At 47.6% G+C, this 9,731-nt stretch overlaps 1 non-coding gene across 1 annotated transcript; it reads right to left on the bottom strand.

Moving 5' to 3' along the window:
* Positions 1–1,706: 1,706 nt before the first annotated feature.
* Positions 1,707–1,813, bottom strand: LOC138388832 (U6 spliceosomal RNA). Its single transcript, XR_011234314.1, has one exon. It is a non-coding gene; the product is annotated as a U6 spliceosomal RNA (small nuclear RNA).
* Positions 1,814–9,731: the final 7,918 nt, after the last annotated feature.

The raw sequence follows: 9,731 nt of genomic DNA on the forward strand, positions 1-9,731 counted from the left end.
ATTACAGGCGTGAGCCACCGCGCCCGGCCTATTATTACTTTTTAACAGACATTTCTGGGTCTGAGTAAGACCCAGAGAGAAGAAACCACACTAGTGAGAGCCATAGGACAGCGGCTCTGCTCTCCAGTCGTCTCACCCGAGGTCATCTCGCCTCCCTACTCCTGTGCTCTGGAGGCGGCCGGGCTAAGGCTTCACACACATTAACTAATCTCATTCTCACAACAGTCCCGGAGGTGAGTACGTGTTATTGCCCGCATTTTACAGAGGAGGCAGCTGGGAGGTGGTCGGGATCCCAGCCCCGGCAGCCGGTTCCGCATTCTCCGCACAGCCCTGAGCACAGACAGCTGTTCGAGAGCGAGAGCGGCCTGCTTGATGTGGGAGTTACCACGTGGAGCGACGGGAAATGGAAGGAAGATGGGTTAAGGACTTTGAGCAATGAACCCCTTTGGTGGTCAGTGAAGGCTTTCCTAATACGTGGATTCTTTCCCAGAATAATATTTTTAAGTGCATAAGAGAAAGCACCTAGGATTACAGAGGAAACCATTTATATTGAAATGCACTTATTAAAATGCTACCCAGAAGTGCGACATAGTCATTCCTCCGTATATGGGGGAGATTGGTTCCAGGACTCCCTCGGTACACCAGAAATACCAAACTCCCGCAGTAGGCCCTGTGGAACCCGCTTATACAAAAAATTGGCCCTCCATATACGCAGGGTTGGAATGCCCCAACGCTTTGGTTGTAAAAAATAGTCCGTATATAAATGAACGTGCCCAGCTCAAACCTATGTTGCTTAAGGCTGCGGTCCCCAAACCCCGGGCTGCCCGATACCGGTCCAGTCCCTGTTATATTAGGAACCGGGTGCGCATCACCACCTGAGATCCGCCCGGCCGCCGTCCCCAACCCGTCATGAAACTTAGGAAGGGTCCCCCACCCCTCCGCCCCCGCACAGCAGGAGGTGAGCCAGCGAGCACAGCTTCATCTGTATCTACAGCGGCTCCCCGCGTCTTGCGTCACAGCCTGTGCTCCGCCCCTGTACCTCCCAACCCCCTCACCCCCTTGGTGGAAAAATTGTCTTCCATGAAACCAGTCCCCGGTGCCAAAAAGGTTGGGGACTGCTGGCTTAAGGGTCAACTGTATATACATCCATCCTATGGGGGTGTTTTCACGTTGGAATGGTCAAGTCTCTGTCATTAGACGGTGGCAGGAATGGGCTGAGCCACCCAAATGGCTGGATGCTTTCAGGATAGACATCCCTGGCTGGCTCCAGAAACCCAAACTGTAGAGCTATTAGACCCACGTCTCCCATGTTCCCCACCCGCAAGTCATAGTAAATGCCCTGCTTTCCTGCATGTGCCTGCACTTCACGTTTGGGGTGGGGCAGGCAGTATGCTGCGTCTGCCTGGAATGAGTGAATGCCTCTCTCTCCGCTGAAACGTCCTTGCACAGTTCTCTAATAGCCCCTCTCCCAGGTAAAATTAGACACCCTCCTCCAAGCACCCATAACTTTTCCCATGTGCCTCTACTATTAACACATTCTATTATAGTCATTATGCACACATATTAGGGCCTACTGCATGAACAATATCTAATTAATCTTAAACAGGACCTGGCAGAATACCTCGCCCAGGACTAGAGTCCAGTAGATGTTGGTTAAAATTGATTTGACAATGGAGGGTGAGTAGTTCATTAGACATAAGTTGTGTGTTTTTTTTGTTTGTTTTGTTTTGTTTTTTGTCAACCTGGTGCAGGGGCCATGCTAATCTTCTCTGTATTGTTCCAATTTTAGTATATGTGCTGCCAAAGCAAGCACTAGACATAAGTTTGAGAGGCCCTCATGGAGTATCTCAATAGTTCCTGCCAAACAGCATGGATTTTTAAGAGTCTGGCAACAAAGCCTGCAGGGCCCACCAAAATTGAAGACTTGTTTTTATCTTAAAATTTTGTGTATAACTGGCTGTCTCTTCCAGAGTACCTTAATGCTTGTTATTCAAATAATTTTTAAGTAAAATGAACATGGCTAAAAAAGCTTTCTTCTTTCTTTTGTGGCTTCTTTTACCCTCTGACCTGCCAATAATCCCGTATGTACAGGTACCCAGGTTGAGCTGCAGGGACCTGGAGGGCTCCTCTCCCTGACCCTGGAGCCGAGGGCACCATCTGGTTGGCTTTAACTAGAAGCCCCAGGAGAACCCTCCTCCCTCCCCCAGGCAGCTGGATGATAAACACAGCCTCTGGCAAGACTCTGCCTCCCAGTAAACAGTTCAGATAAGTGATTATTCCAGAACCCATCCATTTTCTAATCTTTCTCCAAAGTCTTTTGGGATGACTCATTCTGTGAAGTGAGCTTGCAGGGTTTTTCCATGATGTTCCTTTGTGTTTGTTACTGTTTTCATTGTTTCTGAGACTTTGTCATCCCTGATGTGTGACTTCCTTCTTGTCCTTACAGGGCACACCTTTCTCTTCTTTGCCTGAGGTGGGCCTGAGCATGTGCCCAAGGTCTTTCCTTCTATTTGAGTTTGATCTACCTCTTTACATTTTAACTATGGTGGAGTGGAAAGAGCATGGATTTTTAAGTCAAGCAGGGCTGGTTTCAGTCCTAGCTCTGCTATTAACTGACTGTACAATACGGTACAGACAGTGTAACCTCTTCCAGCCTCAATATCCTCATCAACAAAAATGAACATTCATATCCACTTCCCAGGATGTCGTGAGAACTAAATGAGATTAGGTATCTTAGTATCTGGCATAAATACTCAATTAATGTAAATTTTCATTTTCTTCTTTCTATGAGAGTATCTAGATCTGTGGTTTACAAGGTTTACAAACCTGAGTCGGTGTTGGTGCCCAATAAGGAGCCAGTCACAATGAATCTGCAGGCGGCCACTCCCCAGTGGCGGGCAGGGTCTGTGCCTCCACCCTCGGTACCTCCAGCTCCTGCCCATCATGGGATGTGGCACATACTAGGGATTCAACAAATGTCTATTGAATGAATTAATGGACAGCTGAGTGTGTGAATACACTTCTCTAGAATGGTAAAGGATTTCAGACAAATAGCTAAGTTATGTCAAAGTAATCAAATAATTTATAATACGTGAAATGCATCTCCAAAAATCTATCTGATCCTTACAGCTCCGACACTATAAAATATTAATAAAAAGTTGGTTGTGAAAGTCCACAACACTGAGCGAGGGGGGCATGTGGAGGGGAGGCAGGGGCCTTGAGAAATTCAAGCACCCTACCATGCATGCAAGAGCAGGTGGGCTGAGCAGGTCACTTGCTTGCAGGAGTTAATTGTTAGGGCAAGGATTTAGGGGAGGCGAGAAGAGGAGTTGCCCTGTAATTACGATTGTTTCAGCATAAATATATGTTTTTTTCTGGCAAGTAATTGCTGTGTATCTGAGTTGCAGGGATAGGTTCTGATTGTAGAGATGTCTTTGAGGAATGGCTCCGATGATTAAGCACAGCCTGCCATCAGCAGATGGTTTGCTGTGGTCTGCTGTCCCAGGCTGCAGCAGCAGCCTCCCAGCGAGGCTGCTCCTTCCACGGTTGCCCCATCACATTCCAGGGCAGAGGCGGCGAAAACTGACTTTGGCTATCTAAACAAAATGAGAATTTATTGGAAAGATATCAGAAGCTCATAGTTCCAGGAGAGACTGGTATGATTAAGCCAAGGACGTGAGGAAATGCAGGGCAGAGTAGGTGAACCACGGAGGACGTGAAGGCAAGCCAAGGACGTCTGCAGGGCAGGAAACCCATCCCTTTGTTTCCCGGGCACATTAGGTGGGCCCCTGCCCTCTCTCTTCCGTTTCTTTCAGGGTTGAGAAGAGGCAAACTTGTCTGAAGCAGGATATCCACAGACTAAGGAAGCAGCGCAGTTTCCCTTGCTAGCTCTGCCTGCTGAAAAATGAGGAGGTGACGGTAACATCTTCGTCACTACCTCCAAAGGACCTGATCAAGCCCTCTAGGGGAAAAGTGGCCCTGGCAAGGTTAGGCTTTACTGACTTGGCAGTAAAGCAGGTGTCACAAACTGACATGCCTTGGGGACCAGCAGGTCGGGGAATACGTGCAGCTAGCTGGTGAGAGACAATACAGAATGACGATTGCCTGTGCCCAAGTGGAGCTCAAGCCCGCCTTGGGCATCCAATCCTAAACACGCTTGATATGGCAATGGGATTTTACTTCTTCAATGTATTGACAGAATGGATTCTTTGACAGATTTCCTAATTTTGTTTTGGTTTTTTCTTTTTTTTGAGATGAAATCTCACTCTGTCACCCAGGCTAGAGTGCAGTAGCGTCAGCCTAGCTCACAGCAACCTCAAACTCCTGGGCTCAAGCGATCCTCCTGCCTCAGCCTCCTGAGTAGCTGGGACTACAGGCTTGCGCCACCATGCCCAACTAATTTTTTCTATATATTTTTAGCTGTCCAGATCATTTCTTTCAATTTTTAGTAGAGACGGGGGGTCTTGCTCTTGCTCAGGCTGGTCTCGAACTCCTGACCTCAAGCCATCCTCCTGCGTCGGCCTCCCAGACTGCTAGGATTACAGGCGTGAGCCACCACGCCCAGCCCTGTCCAGCTAATTTCCTTCTATTTTTACTAGAGATGGGGTCTTGCTCTTGCTGAGGCTGGTCTCCAACTCCTGACCTCAAGTGCTCCTCCCACCTCGGCTTCCCACAGTGCTAGGATTACAGGTGTGAGCCACCACACCCGGCCCCTAATTTTGAATCAACCTCTAATAGTGAGCTGCAGCTGGCTCTTACCAGCTTGTGAGAGCCAATTGTTAAATTTTCAGGAATTTTTCAAGCTGGTTGAGATCATGTTGGTAGCTTAAAATTGGCCATGATGGGAGTATTTACACCATGGGAATTGTCAGATGTTACAAATCAGGACAGTTTTTCTTTCTCAGCTAGTTGTTTTGGTTTTTTGGGTTGTTTTATTGAAACCGGGTCTCACTCTGTTGCCCAGGACAGAGTGCAGTGGTGCGATCATAGCTCACTGCAGCCTCAAACTCCTGTTCTCAAGCCATCCTTCTGCCTCAGCCTCCCAAGTATCGGGGACTACAGGTGCATGCTACCACACCCAGCTAATTTTTTAGTTTTTGTAGAGACAAGATCTCACTATGTTGCTCAGGCTGATCTCAGACTCCTGGCCTCAAGCAATCCTCCCACCTAGGCCTCCCAAAGTGCTAGGATTACAGGCATGAGCCACTGAACCAGGCCTCAGTTAGCTGTTAATCCAGCATGCTACCCTTGTGTTCCTGGGATAAACTGTGCTTGCTCTTGTATTTTTTGTTTTATTATTATTGCTGTATTTTTTTTTTAAAGACAGGGTCTTGCTCTGTCGCCCAGGCTGGAGTACAGTGGCATGATCATAGCTCACTGTAACCTCAAACTCCTGACCTCAAGTGAAGCTCCCACCTTGGCCTCCCAGAGTGCCAGGATTACAGGCTTGAGCCACTGCACCCAGCCCAGGCTAATTTTTCTCTATTTTTTGTAGAGACGGGGGGGGGGGGGGGGGTCTCACTCTTGCGCAGGCTGGTCTTGAACTCTTCACCTCAAGCGATCCTCCCACCTAGCCTCCCAGAGTGCTAGGATTACAGGCATGAGCCACCCTGCCTGGCCCATAACTACAGTTTTGATTGTATAAGAGATTGATTTCTATAACTTTCTCCTGGTAAGAGACCACTGACCATGGACCGGATCTGGCTAGTTTACAGAGGCTGCACACTGAGTGCCTCTGTGTCCCTGCTTCATCTTTTGATGTAGAGGGCTTGACTATAATACATTTATTTTATTTATATTTTTTTAATTTATATTTATTTATTTATTTTGAGACGGAGTCTCACTCTGTTGCCCGGGCTAGAGTGCCGTGGCGTCAGCCTAGCTCACAGCAACCTCAAACTCCTGGGCTCAAGCAATCCTCCTGCCTCAGCCTCCTGAGTAGCTGGGACTACAGGCATGCACCACCATGCCCGGCTAATTTTTTCTATATATTTTTAGTTGTCCAGCTAATTTCTTTCTATTTTTAGTAGAGATGGGGTCTCATTCTTGCTCAAGCTGGTCTTGAACTCCTGAGCTCAAATGATCCTCCTGCCTCGGCCTCCCAGAGTGCTAGGATTACAGGCGTGAGCCACTGAGCCTGGCCCCATGATCCTCTTCTTAAGAAATAAAGCTCTCCTCTCCAAATTTATGAACTTTTATCTTTTCATTTGACAAACTCAAATATTGGTATTTTTTAAAACTCCACAGATCAGCCAGGTAATAGTGGCTCACACCTGTAATCCCAGCACTTTGGGAGGTGGAGGTGGGAGGATCATTTGAGGCCAAGAATTCGAGATCAGCCTGGGCAACGTAGTGAGATCCCATCTCTGCAAAAAATTTGAAAAATTTGCCAGGTTTGGTGGCATGCACCTATGGTCCCAGCTACTTGGGAGGCTGAGGCAGGAGGGTGGCTTGAGCTCAGGAGTTTGAGGCTGCAGTTAGCTATGATTGGCCCACTACACTCCAGCCTGGGCAACAGAGTGAGACCCAGAGCAAGACCCAAACAAACAAACAAACAAAATATATGTGTGTGTGTGTGTGTGTGTGTGTGTGTTACCGAAGTGATAATCCCAGAAACAGTTTCAGAGCTGTACTATGCTTAACAACTATGTGATCCAATCACATTATTTTACACATGTGAATGATGTGCAAGGCACAGGGTTTATCTGGCACTCAGTCTTCTATATTCAGACCACTTTTTTTGATGTTCACAGCTTTTCTTCATGACCCCAGGGAGAAAGTGATATCATTAAGGAAACAATGATTGTAGGAAGCCAATAGCGCCCACTGGGCTGGAGGACAAAAAGGAGAGAACGGTTTTACCCAGAGCCCATGAGCATGCGCTTACAGCAGGTGCATCTGTAGTGTTGTTGCTGCCACCAGCACCACCAAAATCATTGCCTCTCCGCTGAGCAGGAAGCCGAGAGCCCATCTGTTCATGCTATTGAAACTGGCACCAGAGCTGCTGGAGCCCTGAGTTGCCCATAGCCCCCCACTTCCCCCACCCCACTACCCCACAACTGCAGAGCCCACAGCTGCCTGTCATTAGCTGCTGCTAATGTCACAAACAGAAAAAAAATTGCCTCTCCTCTCCTCCTGCCTTCCAACCAACCTCACATAAGTGCCTTCCACCGGCAGAACCTACCTGGCAAGGAACCCCGCTTGCAAGGAAGTTTGGGAAATGCAGCTTCCAGGCTTCTAGCCTCTGAGATATAGAGAACGTGGAAAGGCAGGAATGGGCCTGAGTTGCCACAGACAACATCTGGGTACAGTTACTAGGAGAAAGTGGAGAGACAAGAATGTGGCACCTGAAAGTTAAGTTTTGGAATTTAGACGTGTCCCACCAAGAATAATCACCAGTGCTGGATTATCGCAAATTCCATCTGGAACAGCCCTTTGTCTATTAAACTGTCTAGCTCTTCTCTCCTGGCCTCAGGGCACAGCTGGGGGAGATCAGAAAGTCTCCTGTCACAGCAGAGTGGGCCAGAAACCAGAGACTCCCCCGTTCCATTCCCAGGTTAGGAGCTGTATTGGGCCTCCGGGCTGCCGTAACAAAACACCACAGACGGGGTGGCTGTAACAAAAGAAATTTGTTTTCTTACAGTTCTGGAGGTTGGAAGCCCAAGATAAGGTAGGTCGGTTTCTTCTGAGGCCTCTCTCCTAGACTTGCACAGTCACCTCCTTGCTGTGTCCTCACACAGCCTGTCTGTGCACATCCTCGTATCTCTTCTGCTTCTCTAGGAACATCAACCCTATTGGATTAGGGCTCTGCCTTATGACCTCATTTAATCTTCATTACCTTCTTCTTTTTTTTTTTTTTTTTTTGAGACAGAGTCTCTGCTATACTGGCCAGAGAGCAGTGGCACAATAATAGCTCACTGTAACCTTGAACTCCTGGGCCCGTGGGAGCCTCCTGCCTCATCCTCTCAAAGTGCTGGGATTACAGGCACGAGCCACCGAGCCCAGCCTTAATTGCCTCTGTAAAGGACCCATCTCCAGATAGAGTCACACTAGGGGTTAGGGCTTCAACTTATACATTTTGGGGGGACACAATTCTGTCCATAGCAAGAGCCGAGTGGGTATTCACAACTCTGAGAGTAAACAGGGACCTGGCTATTGAGCCCTCGTCAGGAATATGCTGTCACCCCTAGTGCTCCCCCCACAGTTAAAACTTACATTGGTTTGTCTTTCCATTCATTTATACAACAAATATTTATTAAATCCCAACTATGTACTGGAGACATGGGTGTTGACATTAGGCAGGCGACTATGGTGCAGTGTGATATGCTCACAGTGTAGGCAAAGATGCAGGGAAGGCTTCCTAGAAGAGGTGACATTGGAACCCAGTTCTGAAATATGAGAACTGGTGGAATTATCCAGTCGAGGCGGGGGATTTGTTTAATCAGCAGGCCCCCAAAGGGTCCCTATTTGCCTTGCCTCATACAAGAAGGGAACTCAGAGTCTGTAAAGCTTTTCTACCCCAAGTGTGGGCCACACAGCAGGAGTATTGGAATCAGCTGGGAGCTTCTTTGATAGAAACATAGACTTTCAAAGTCCATGGGAGACTTAACTGAATCAAAAGCCACAGTTTAAGAAGATTCCCGGGGGAGTATGTAAACACATTTGGGGAAACACTAAGCGAGTGCAATCCTAGTGTTTCACAGATGGAGAAACCAAGGCCCAGAGGGAGGAAGTGATCCTTCTAAGATAATACAGCATTTAGAGCAAAAAGGAAAATTTCAAATGTAAATTCGCCCTCGTCCCTGCACCAACAGTCCTTGTGGATTGACGCATTTGCCAGTTCACCTGCGACTGGTACATCACACTATGCTGATCTCTCTACCCAGTAAGCCCTGGCTAGGCCTAGAGGACTCATCAGAAGCTCTCACTCCTCAGGTGGGACAGGGAGGACCCAATAATAGACCTCTGTTAACATTGTCCTGCCTCTGGTCTTGGATGGTTTTGACTGCTTTGAGGCAGGCTCCCACCACGTCTGTATTTTCCAGGGAGTCCGCTCTTCTCCCTGCCCTTGCTGACGCAGCTGCTGGTGCTGCCTGGCAGGTGGTGAGGACAGCCGAGGGCTGGACCATTCAACATTATCGATTGTGCTCCCACATTCGATATTAATTGTGTGTGTTTACGTACGCTCTGGTGTGTGCATTTCTTTTATTTTCCTGGTTTATTTCTTTATTTGGTAGACACTGCTAGTCGTCTGCGCCAGGAATATCAACCCCCGAACATGGTTTAAGATGTTTTGAGACTCTTCCACCCCTGGACGCCTCACAGAAGCAAATGCAAAGACTTTTCTGCTGGAAGATACCTTGAACATAGGCCTCAAATAATTTCTACACATAATGCTTTAAAAACAGTATCCAGCACACATAGATAACTCAGAGTCCAGGAGTGACAGTTGGTAGGAAAACCACCAATTAACAGAAACAGATCTGCAAAGAGTTTAGGTTTTGAAATTATCAGATGTAGACTCAAAACAAATAGGCTAAATTTCATTTATTTGTTTATTTATTTATTTGAGACAGAGTCTTACTCTGTTGCCCAGGCTAGAGTGCTGTGGCATCAGCCTAACTCACAGCAACCTCAAACTCCTGGGCTCAAACGATCCTCCTGCCTCAGCCTCCCAAGTAGCTTGGACTACAGGCAAACACCACCACGCCCAGCTAATTTTTTCTATTTTT

Source organism: Eulemur rufifrons, chromosome 7 (assembly GCF_041146395.1).
Source record: "Eulemur rufifrons isolate Redbay chromosome 7, OSU_ERuf_1, whole genome shotgun sequence".
NCBI lineage: Eukaryota > Metazoa > Chordata > Mammalia > Primates > Lemuridae > Eulemur > Eulemur rufifrons.